Raw genomic sequence first — 12,931 nt, forward strand, 5'->3', positions numbered from 1 at the left:
GCAGATTTGTTAAATAAACAAATAAAACAAAACCATAAATAGTTTTCCCAGCTCTAATCCAATTATGCTCAGCACCCACCATAGTTCTGATTCCTATAAAAACCCTTACATATGATAAGAGGGAAGAGGGAAGGTTTTCCTGGGCCTCCCTCCCCTCTTTGGTGTGCTGCACAGGACAAAAAGCTCCACAGGCCCTTGGGAGTTTTGCAGTTTCCAGCGGCGGTGCAAGTCGTTCGGGTGACTGGGGTGGCGTGCGTGTTCTGCGCCCTGGGCGGAGCCAGCCGGGGCAGGATGCTCCGGGGGGTCTCTGGGGAGTCTGCCTGCCTCCTCCCACACAGCCGCCCTACAGTTGAGGGGGGAGGCAGTCGGTGGACCATTTGGGCAGTCGGTGGACCATTTGGGCAGCGCGGAGCTTGCGCACGCCAATAATAATAATAATAATAATTATTATTATTATTATTATTATTATTATTATTATTATTATTTATTATTTGTACCCCGCCCATCTGGCTGGGTTTCCCCAGCCACTCTGGGCAGCTTCCAACAAAGATTAAAAATACACCAAAATGTCACACATTAAAAAACTTCCCTGAACTGGGCTGCCTTCAGATGTCTTCTGAATGTCAGGTAGTGGCTGGGGAGGCCCAGCCAGATGGGCGGGGTATAAATAATAAATTATTATTATTATTATATATTAGTTGTTTATCTCTTTGACATCTGATGGGAGGCGTTCCACAGGGTGGGTGCCACTACCGAGAAGGCCCTCTGCCTGGTTCCCTGTAGCTTTGCTTCTCGCAGTGAGGGAACCGCCAGAAGGCCCTCGGCACTGGACCTCAGTGTCCGGGCAGAACGATGGGGGTGGAGATGTTCCTTCAGGTATACTGGGCATAGCCCTAAGCCACCACGTCTCTCCCAGGAGAGACGTGTGGCTGGGGTGCACTGCAAGCCTCACGGTAAGTGCCACCCGGCATTTGTCACCCCCCTCAGTGGTGACACCCGGGCAATCCCGCCCCTACCACACACACCCTTCCTCTGCCCCTGGCAGCTTTGAATGGAAGGGAAGGGGTCTGCTGAACTGCACCAGGATTTCTTTTCCAGCTTGTACTTTAACCCGAGTTGGAGCAGAACTCAGAGGCTTCGTAAGTCATGAAGCTCATTTTTGAGGGGGGATAATAAGCCCAGTAAGCTTCACTAGCATCTCTAATAAACACTATTAAGCTCATAGCTTTGTGAACACTATATATCTTAAGCATTTTTATCTGATTGCATAGCCTTTAAGCCTTAACTTGTAATGTTTAAAATAACATTTCTGTCTTGCGAGGCTTTCTCTTCCGTGCTTTTACTACAAAGACTTTGTGCATAACAGAAACATTGCTTTATCTGCACACAAATGTACTTGTAATCCTTTGGAGTCTTTGTTAATGCTATTAAACACAAAGCAAGAAAGCCCCAAAGTACTGGAAGAATCACAGAATTGTAGCATTGGAAAGGGACCGCAAGGGTCATCTAGTCCAACCCCCTGCAAGGCAGGAATTTTCTGCCCACAATTTCACAAGCGTATGAGGAAAAGAAAAATAAGAGTAACTTGGTTAAGGAAATTAAAGGGAAGACTCAAGATACCTGCAGCCCCAGAAATTTGGTGGCTGAAACCAGGGGATTTTAAAATTTTATAGAGACTTATTCAGAACTGGTGCTTTCTGGAGAACCTGCTGCTGATATTGAGGCTCAAGTGAACAAATGTGATTTCCTCCTCCCCTGCTGTGTCTGTGTGCATATATGAATTATGTATGTTCAAATACACTGTTACCGGTAATTTTAAGTGCTGGATAGCATTGGCTTAATCTTTACTGAGTGAGTGCATGTCGAAAATAGAATGAAAATGTGAAGCAAAACATATTGCTTTATTTTTCCAATATCTTAGGTAGATGCTTCGGCAAACTTATAATTGCTCAGGATTTTGCAGGTGCTTGCTTCACTAATACTGAGAATCTATGTGCTTGTGTATTGTGAGATAAATTGCAAGTACAGCCTACAGGGAGGATAAAGAAATGACTGCAAGCACTGACCCAAATCCAGATTTCATATAACAGTGCAGAATTCAGAGGACATCAGGCAACAGTGACCATAGTTCAGAACTGGTAGGGCAAAAGATTCTGAATCAAATCTTGCAGGATGAGCCTTTTAAAAGCCTGTGTGCTCCTTATCAGCTGCCTACATAGAAAAACAACCAGCAGGCCAGAGGGGAAACACAGACACGCCTCCCCCTTCACTGCTGAGGTCTGCATCACTTTGGACAAAAATAATAATATGATGCACTCATTCAATATCAAACACACAGTTACCCATTGTCCTGCTCTGAGGAGAGATGTGGAGAGGCTCAGGCTGGGTTCAAGACAAGGCAGGGTTTAGCCTGGGTGCAGGCTTTTTCCTGACATGGCTTCAGCAAGCAACAAACAGAGACCAAGTCCTATCTATAGTAGCAACAGCTGCATTCCAACTGCTAGACCTGCCTGCACTGGGAGGTGCTTGTTCAGTTAAAGGGGCCGAGCCTGCTGCATAATTCTCCTGCTGCAACAAAGCAGGGGAGCTTATGGTCTCACTGCATCTTCTGGTATGGAGCCCCTTGTGTCCAAGGAATGGCAGTATCACATTCTCAGGCTGGAGGGGCACTGGCCCCAGAGGGCCATGCGGTGAAAGGGTCCTCCTTAGTCCTTGACCTCCAAACCAGAACTGGAAACTATTGTTTAATGCAGGTTTCTAATTCAGAGGGCAACAGCTAACCAACTTGGATGCCATGCCAAACTGAAATTAGTGCTAACCAGGAAATGAAGAAGGAACCAACACAAGTCCAGATGTGAGGACATGAGTCACTGCCTGTTCAAGAATTGTCCACATCTGAATTGAGAGTGTTTTCTGTGTTTTACAGTAAGAAGGTCAGAAGGGAATAGCTTAGTCGGTAGAGCACGAGACTCTGCATTTCTGGATCATGGGTTTGAGCCCCACATTAGGTAAAAAAGTCCTCCATTGCAGGGGTGGACTAGATGACCGTGGTGGTCCCTTCCAACTCTACCATTCTATGATGAACTCTATGAACTGTGAAAATAAGCAAGCATCATTTTCAGTACTACCCCTTCTCTTCTTTGACTTATGCTATAAAGGGAGAGAACAAACTGAACATTATGTTTTGCATAAGATAGAAAACAATACAAAGAACATTATTATAATGCCACTGCCAACACAAATCATTTTAAAGATCTTTCTGAGTAATATTAATACTGCGTTCCTGACAGGCTTAAAAACTAGAATATCTGAAAAGTGAGACAGTTGGTAAGACGAATGACAGAGAAGACTACCCTTCATGAAGAAATTATTAATGTAGCTGCCTTGATAGAGAGAAATAATGGAGGAAAATATTATCTTTTTCAGAGCAAAAAAGAATGTCTGAAATATAAGGCCTGCACAATAAGAAAATGCCCTTTTGCATTGCAAACACAACAAATCAAGGACAAAATGCATGGAAGTTAAAAGTGGTTCAACTTTCTATAAATCAGTTACTAGCCAAGAGACTTTACATTCATCTTTCTTCTAAGAAAAACTCTGCAGGATGCCAAGGACTGCTGTGAACTGTATACTCAATGATGTTTGGTAAGATTTTATTTTAAAAGGCATTCAAGGATAAACATTTGTATTTGAAGACCTAAATCAATATTCCACTACAAAAACACTCTTATAGGGAAACTATTGTATAATTGCCCCTTTTGGATCTTTTGTCCCTTTTCTGAAGCTTCTGGGACAAGCTTATATTTGACACAAGATGGTGACCTGTAAGAACCTATTTTTAGGAAATCTAGATATCAGAATGTACCAGGAGACTGGAAAAAGCATAAGCAGTTCCAAGGTTTACAAAAACAGTTTCTAAGGAATAGGATGTAAATTAGGTGACTAGAATTTTTAACTTCCTTATTAGGACAAGTCAGTGGAGAATTTTATATCTAATGTAATTGCATTATTAGAAAAATGCCACAGGTATAGGCATCAGTTTTCAAAAGGGCACAGAGGTCAGTTAGACAAATCCACTCATCATATTAATGGGAAACCATTAGGCTAGATTGCAGCAATCAATATATTTAATAAATCTGGAGTGTGAGGAAACAGCTTCCACCATACTATAATACTCAGAACCTAATGTTGATGCAGCAAAAACCACTCGATGATAAGTAACAGGGAATTCTGACCCTATTGAATGACTCTTATAGTCAAATACCCGGTTCAGAAATAAAATGAAACCATAAAGGTAAAGGTAAAGGACCCCTCACAGTTAAGTCCAGTCGCGAACAACTCTGGGGTTGCGGCGCTCATCTCGCTTTACTGGCCGAGGGAGCCGATGCTTGTCCGCAGACAGTTTTTCTGGGTCATGTGGCCAGCATGACTGAGCCACTTCTGGTGAAATCAGAGCAATGCACGGAAACACCATTTACCTTCCCACAGCAGTGGTACCTATTTATCTACTTACACGTTGACGTGCTTTCGAACTGCTAGGTTGGCAGGAGCAGGGACCGAGCAATGGGAGCTCACCCCATCGCAGGAATTTGAACCGCCAACCTTCCGATCGGCAAGCCCAAGAGGCTCAGTGGTTTAGATCACAGCGCTACCCGCGTCCCATAGTACTAAACAAACAATTTGTTTCATGTGATCCCAATCCTGTCCTTCCGCAGTGTGGTCACAAGGAGACTAGAAGCATCCATTTCCTCATTTAGAATAAACAAAATAATTTTTTTTTTTAATTTTGTTTTGACTATGGCAGACCAACACGGCTACCTATCTGTAACTCATTTAGAATAATCATTCTTTATGGTTACCCCCCCCCCCAAAAAAAGGCAAACTGTGGTGGGTTTCACCTAAGGATTATTGAAACAGTGGTTTCATGACCTTGGCTTCTTTCAACACACCATGATTTAAATTAACCGGAGTTCAGAGTTTGGACAAAACAACAATTCTGGCCATGTTGAAATCATATGCTTCTGATCTCCTCACATCCATGCTGGAAGAGGAGAGTGGAGCGCTCTTGCCTGAGGCTCAAGTAGGCTCATTTACTGAGCACTAAACTATGGATTAGCAACTCCAAACTGGGCCATCATTCCCAACAGAGATAGTAGCATCCAACCAGAAAGCAAGAGGAAGTAGCTCCAAATAAAAGGTACTCCTTGCTGTGAGAGTTCAAAGCTACCAGAGCTGTTCTGAAGCTACACTGGCTGGGCTGCCTCAGCACCCTGAGAGACTTTTGCTGCATTCAGTACTGTTCAGTGTAGATAGTGCACATTACCAGTGCTGAAATTTAGATTGCAAAACCCTGTGTCTGGAAACATTCTAAATAACAAAGCTCTCTAGGATGAATGAGATCAGACATTTATCATTAGCAACAGTATAGAAAGCAAGTAGGTCAGATGGAAGCATGCACATTTTCTGTGCAGACAAAAGAAGTCACAAGAGACATGTGGCTGTCTCCTAAAATAGCGGCCCCACACCTGTTAAAACTAAACTGCTAGGTTGCACCTCATCTATTCATTGCCCCAAGTAGCCACCACAGTGTTCTGAGTAAACTCATGTAAATAAGTAGGATTCTTCAATAAATATCTGACGTCATGCCATGTATTCATGTTTTCCTGCTCAAAGAAGTGAAATTGGAAAACTTGGGAACAGGTGATACAATTTATATGTTAACCGTAGGAGTTCTTAGGCAATTAAGTACAGGGACTGAAGATGAGTTTTCTTCCACAAATTCAGATTCAAAACTGTCTAGTGTTCTCTTCACTGAGGTCTTCTGCTGTTTACAGTCAGCATGGATAATGTCCAACGGAGTTATACTGCAGCAAGTTCTGATATGTCAGACACATATTGAAGAATGCCTATTTATATTTCATGAGCTTACTCAGCATGTTGCCAATGGCTATTCATGACCATTTTAGTTAATATATGCTATTAAGTTATACTCAAGTTCTTATTCAATAGACGGTAATTTTAAACCAACAAGACTGTAAGAATATTTGCTAACACCAAATCTGAAGGAGATACCACCACATTCTCTTCTGTTCAGTCAGAAAGCATTCAATGGCAATATCTATCAAAATCAGACGCTCTTAAACTCTTCCACATACAATGTTAGTCCATGATTGAAGCTGCTGTAAAGAAACTTTAATCAACTAAGAATCACATTAAATTGCCTTCTGGAATATTCACAAAGGTATTGTTTTTAGAGCAAGTGCCAAGGCTCAGTCTGAGCTTCTTAGCAGGCAGCTTTACTTTACTAGTACACATCTCATTTATACTGAAAATGCTAAAGTACCTGGCAGCTGCTTGACATGCAAGATTCTCAGGCACACAAGGCAAGCTACATTATTGCACTGTGCTGGCAAATAGCATCTCCACCATTTTGGGTAATGAGAAGTAATTTTTCAGTCACTCACTCTTTGCAGGCACTTGGAACCTTCTTTTCAACAACGACAAACAAGAAAAAAGGGCTTTCTTTTTGGCTGCAGTTTGTGCTACATATGTTTTGCCCAAAGGTTCGTTTTTGAAGCTATTTTAAAATTCCATTTGGTTACTTATGAGATATCTGAGCCTGGATTAAAAGCACTCTTTTTACATTCTGGCATTTTTCTTTTCAGTTCCTTTTTGGAGTCTGATAACACAGTGCATTTTTAATACTTCAGACCTGGCTGCCTATAGCAGTCTACACAAATTTTTACTAGAGCAGAGCAGAATTGCAGCTGTTCAGGACTAATTTAGACCTTTAATTTCTCTTCATGCTGTAAACCAGGGCTAGCCAACATTATACCCTCCAACAGATGCTGTTGATTACAACTCTCAGTTCCAGCCAATTGCCAGGGATGATAGGGTTTCCGTACACAACATCTGACGGACACCACATTACCTATACCTGATGTAAACATTAGTATAACTTTATAACACTTAAGTTTAAAATAATGAAACACTCCAGTCTTTACAGTAGCAAATGGTGAGAGGGGAATTAGCCTGTCATTGTTCATAGAAGTCTATAGGTTAAAAGGAGGACAGTGACTGATTTAGACACATGTGGGGATGGTTTCAATACGTCATTCCTCATAGGACGGTTTAAGTACTCCATTTCTCCCGTTTTTCTGTATCTACCTCATATGTAGATGAGAAGCTTCCCTGTGGCTGTGGGTGAGGAATTTATAGGTGGGTCATGATGCTAAATGTAGAGTGGGATTTACAACTATGAAAGAAGAGATTAAAAAATCTGCATCCAACTGCAGTGGAAGTGGGATGAAGAGACATAAGGGTTAAGGTAAGGGACACAGAGAGTTTTTGGGAGCCCATTGGTCCCTTGGTGAAACAGCAGGTGTGGTCACTTGCCAATTGAATGGGAATAGAAGAATGTGGCCCTCTCAGCAGAGGGGCAGAGGCACTGGAAGTTATTTTTGAAGGAAGCTGTACTCTCCCCCCCCCCCCAGCTTTCACTTTGTTTCTAATCTTTCCTTTCCTTTCAAATCCAACATGTTCACAGTGTTAATAGTTCCCCATGTCCATGAAATAATGACAACTACAGATCAAAATAAATAATTTTTATGGCAGAAGAAATAGAAATTGAGTGGGAGGTCATTGCTGTTTCTATTATCTCTTACATGTCACTGCATCCAAATAACTCTTTTCAACTGAAATACATTGTTTGGCCCAAATTTTAGGTCCCACAGAGGTGATGTATGTGCGATGTTCTATTACTTGATCTGCAAACTCTCACAAACAGCAGTTACAGATGCATTCATTCCATAGTCAAGCAGCCAAGCTATGTAGAAAAGTGCCTTAACCCTTAGGGATTTGATGGTACTATTAATGTAAAGTAAATGCATTAATTAAATTAATTAAAATGAAAAGGAGTGAGATCACTTTCTGCCCTTAGAATATAGATTGGACATTAATATGGCATAGCTGTTTTGCTGTACCATCTTCTCCATCCTGAAACAAGCCTCCAAACCTGATGCCAGCATTGAACAAAGAGCTCGATATATACAAGTCTCTACACAGACATAGTAATAAAACTGTGTCATCAAGTATGAACAAGGGGACACACAGTATGGTTGTCAGGGGAATGATGACTTTGAACTTCTTGACTTGTGAGTATAAATCTCAACAGTACAGCTGCCTTAATATAGCTCTTTGCATTTAACAAGCTCAGGTTTACAAATAAGAAGTCACTGCAACGGCAGACTGTTCTCCCAAAAACACTCCCGGCAAGTGAAGTTCATAAATGCAGGCTCACAGATGTGCAGTATAAGCAAAACCACTTTAATTGCAACAGTCCTTGGGGGCTGAAATGGTTGAAGAGGAGGATTGGTTGTGCAACCAAAGATGACTGCCACATTGCACACCACAAAAAGATGTACTGCAAGAGTACAAAGACAGGTATCTTAGCCATTTCTTGTTATTACACAAAATTTGCCTTTGCTGCTACTATATTTATTATAGTGTGACAATTTATCATTTGTAGATTCAAGAATAACTAACTTTGCATGTCTTGTGGCACCTTAAACACAAACTGGATGATTAAGGTTTCAAGAAGTATAATGCAAACTTATCCTCATTTGGCATACATATGGAAACAGGGGTATAAGAAATAGGGGAGAAACTGCTTATAAACACTTATAGAGAACACACTACGGGCCCCTCAACCAGGTATCTTCTTGCTACTATCCAAAATGCACAAGGTAGGCAAACTTGGGTGCCTCATTATTTCCTGCAACTGATATAACAGCACTGCACTTATTTGCTGAACATCACTCACTTAGCAAGGAAACTATAGTCTATTAACTAGTCCATTGAATACCATTCTGATGTAATGGCTCTCCGTGATATTTATATATAAAGATAAAATTCAGGCAACCAGAACTGTTCTCCCTGATGATACCATGGTATATACCTGGAAGTTTAAGCAGGCTGGAAGTAATTGAATAGGATGGTTGGGCACCATGTCCAAGTCATGTACAGCAGTATCCTGCCAAGGAACTGTGGCTGGAAAAGGTGGGAAAACTCAAGGATGCCCTATGGAGATCCCTGTGACAGTAAGGCTCCTTTAAGACCTGGGCTTGAGGAAACGAGGGGTTAAGGGGAGTAGCCAGCTGCAGAGAATGGAATGGTAGAAGCTGGGAGGCTAATTATGATTCAGATCTATTGTTGTCAGCTTACAACAGTTTTTAGCTTTGTTCCCCAATACTTTACAAGGAACAATACCATCCCCACCTAAGCAGAAGTGCACACATGAAAGGGAATAGATCGTGCTCATTATCTATAAAATGCATATAAGTGAATGAAGCGATATTTTGAGCAGGCAGTACTATCATTAGGTTGTCTGAGCTACAAAGTAATGAATGCAGTTTGATAGCGAAGAAGTCTGTCATGGATTCTTTGACTGATGTAATGATTACAGTATTAAAAACAGGCTGATTGATAGAAAACAAAATCTATGTGCTTCTTACTTGCAAATAATTGAATAAATATCAATGCTTTTCAATGAATGTGCTCCGGAGGACATTGCTATGGTTGGGTGCTACCAGCGATAATTCCAGTTACAGTGTGGGTTGTAGCTTAGAATTTATAGGAGACCATTTGAGTGCCAACTGACCAAACTGGGCACTGGTAACTGGGAAAGTTGTGCATTTTGTCTCCTGTTCATCAAGGATGCATGGGGTGTATATACTCCAGAAATGGCACGGGGGGAGGTATTAAAGATACACAGGACTGTGATTTGCTTTTACTTAAAAATAATAATGCATGGGAGTCAAGTCAAGGCTCTCCCAAGGTCATTTCTAGTTTGACCCAAATGATGCCTTTTCATCTGCAAAGCATCATTTGTGAAAGCCTCATGAGAAATAATGTGCATCCTGCTTACATTTGTGGAAAATGCCCTTTGCTAGTGCCTCAACCCTTATCTGATTTTGCTACAGGGTAAATATATATGGGGTAGCCAATCACAGAACTCCCAGTTTGGTCAAATCCAGTTTGGTCCCAAGTATTGCACGCAACCTGATTTGAAGCCTACAACAAAACTAAAAGACATCTGAAGTTTTTAACGTATGGTGTTTTACCACGGTTTGATAATTTGCTGATGCAGAATACCCTCAAAACCTTATATACATGCACCCACACTTACTTCCTGGGTGACTTACTTTTGTCACTGTTCCCTGATTACCCTCCCACCATTGGGTCTTGCCCAACAGTCTGACAGGAGTTTTAGAGAAACTAAACAGACTTAATTTTCAGTCCAAAAGGTCAATTCACCTAATGAGAATGCAAGTTGGGCTGAGCTGTGCATCTGATATCTTCATCACAACCATATACTAACTAAACATGTGTTTCTTTTTCACCACACCCATATACATTCATGCATTACTTTTTTCATTATAGTATTCTGAAATGTTTAGGACGCAGTTATGACCTTGGATGACAATGGAGTTCAGTCACCACCTCCACAGCTCTAACTTTGTGAAGATTCGCACAATCAAGAAATTGATTGAAGAAACCACCTTTTCACAACATCATCATCTTGGTCCTGGTGGTTGAAAATTGACGGCACAAAGATGTTGAATAGCTGGAGAGGTGCACAAGTCACCTTTCAGCTTAGTACACTAATCTGGAGGTGAAGTGCGAAAACATAAGTTGTCAACATGAAATAACAAGCACCATCAGGAAAGAATGATAGAAGCATACCTGTTTTCATTTGGGATGTTCTCTTAAAGAGATTAAATACAGTGTGTGAAAGTTCTTTTGGAACATTTTTTTTTTGGGGGGGGGGGAATCCCACATTAAAAATTCAACTCTTTTTTTCCTGTAGGAAAGACTGACATTATTTCATGTAATAAAAATTCCAACCAGCTGCAAGTTACCATTGCAGTGTGTGTGTGTATTGCTTTCATCCCAAAGCAGGGAGCAGCATACGAAAACAGAATACAGTGGTGCCCCGCAAGACGAACGCCTCGCAAGACGGAAAACCCGCTAGACGAAAGGGTTTTCCGTTTTGGAGGCGCTTCGCAAAACGAATTTCCCTATGGGCTTGCTTCGCAAGACGAAATGTCTTGCGAGTTCCTGCGGGTTTTTTCCCTTTTCCCCCCTTTTCCTAAGCCGCTAAGCCGCTTATCAGCTGATCCGCTGATAAGCCGCTTAACAGCTGATCGCTAAAAGCCGCTAAACCGCTAATAGCGCTAATCTGCTAAGCTGTCAATGGGCTTGCTTTGCAAGACAAAAAAAACCGCTATACGAAGAGCCTCACGGAACGGATTAATTTCGTCTTGCGAGGCACCACTGTATATAGTATAATGCAGGTAAAATTCTAATAATCAACCTGTGGCAATCTTTCTTTCAGAGGCTTGTTATGTTTTGGACATTATGTCTCTCTTAGCACATGTCTCTCCCTACACCACAGTGTTAGTTTCATGTAATATGGAGATAAAGGGAACCTAGGAGAGCCCTGAGTGCTGTGGATAATAAGAGCCCAAGAATTAAAAGGGAAACTGCCTGTGAAATCCTTGAGTTTCACATGTTCGGAATGACCTCCTGATTCACTGCAATCTCCTTCACTTCTCCTGTCTTGTAATAGGTGATATTTGTTTTACACTTTCTCTGTCTCTCCCCAGTTCTCATACCAGCACACACTCTGCCTTGTATCAGTGTGTATCTTCTTCCAACATCCCTCTTTATCCTAATTCAGCTCCATGCATGCCCTTCTGGCATCTTATCACCTAAATTTAACATAAGGCTATCTCTGCCTTTACTACCCTTTAGCCCAAACCGAAGAGCTGCTTGTCAAGTTGGAATACTGCCCCTATGATCAATGTTTTATTGCAATCTTCATATTTTATAATTATAATTCGTATATTCTCTGTGCTTTATTTAAATATAATTATGCAGAGCAGAAAGAAACAATGCTAGAAAATTCAACGTTGGCATAGGTTTCTGCAATTACAGCTTCTACAGCATTATAGTATTCTGAGACTTCACAAGAAGTCACAGATTAGTTAGGTCAAAATATTTAATTGCAATTCATTCTTATGAGTGTAAGAGTGCAAGGCAGAGCAGCACCAGAAAAGTATATGAGATCTGACAGTGAGGATGTTCATCTATTGATCTTCCCTTGCCCTACAGGAATAATAAGGCCACTTGAATGCAGCTGGGTGCAATTACAACTATTTAAATAGCAAATTTTGATACATTAATTGCAATTATTTGAATGGCTAGATTAATGTTGAAATCTGAGCATGCAGCCTCTCAATCTTTACTGCACATGACACGATTTAAAGTAGGGAATAATTAACAAACATGTTTAAACTATGTCCAATTAAGCAGCTTGGAAGCCTTTTTAAAAAAATACTTTCAAGTTTGTTCTACATATCAGCTAACTAGAATGGAAAAAAATTGCAATATAATTCAAATTAAGAATCCGTTCAGCAATACCAATTTTATTAATATCATATTGCTGGGTTTGTATGACACCCTATGTGTATCCCAACGAGCCAACCCCTAAGCCCAAGAAATATGTTGGAATATGAATAAATAGTATTTTATTATGGAGAAACACTGGGTGATATCCAACAAAGTCACACTCAAGAGGTGTCACACTCTACTCAATGAGTCTGCTTCAAGTACAGCTAACATTAATATGGTTATAACCCAGTTCTATTATTTATACAGTAACAATATTTTTCCCCCTGAAAATGAGAAATAGTATTGTTACAACTTAAAGACTAAGACATTTAGTGCAGTCCATTAAATAACAGCTCTCTGGTGTTTCCCTGCCCTGAGTCCTCTTGCTAGGGAGGTGTCAGTCATTGTCCTCTCATGAATAAGCTAATCTCTGCTTAAATGCCAGCCCATATGAATTGCTATGTAACATTGACCTCTA

General features: G+C 40.9%; 1 protein-coding gene across 9 annotated transcripts in view; it reads right to left on the reverse strand.

Annotated features, from left to right (window-relative positions):
• Positions 1-12,931, reverse strand: part of ZNF385D (zinc finger protein 385D) — a 421,068-nt gene that overhangs the window by 347,677 nt on the left and 60,460 nt on the right. The window lies entirely within an intron of this gene.

Source organism: Podarcis cretensis (genome assembly GCF_951804945.1).
Source record: "Podarcis cretensis genome assembly, chromosome: 12".
NCBI lineage: Eukaryota > Metazoa > Chordata > Lepidosauria > Squamata > Lacertidae > Podarcis > Podarcis cretensis.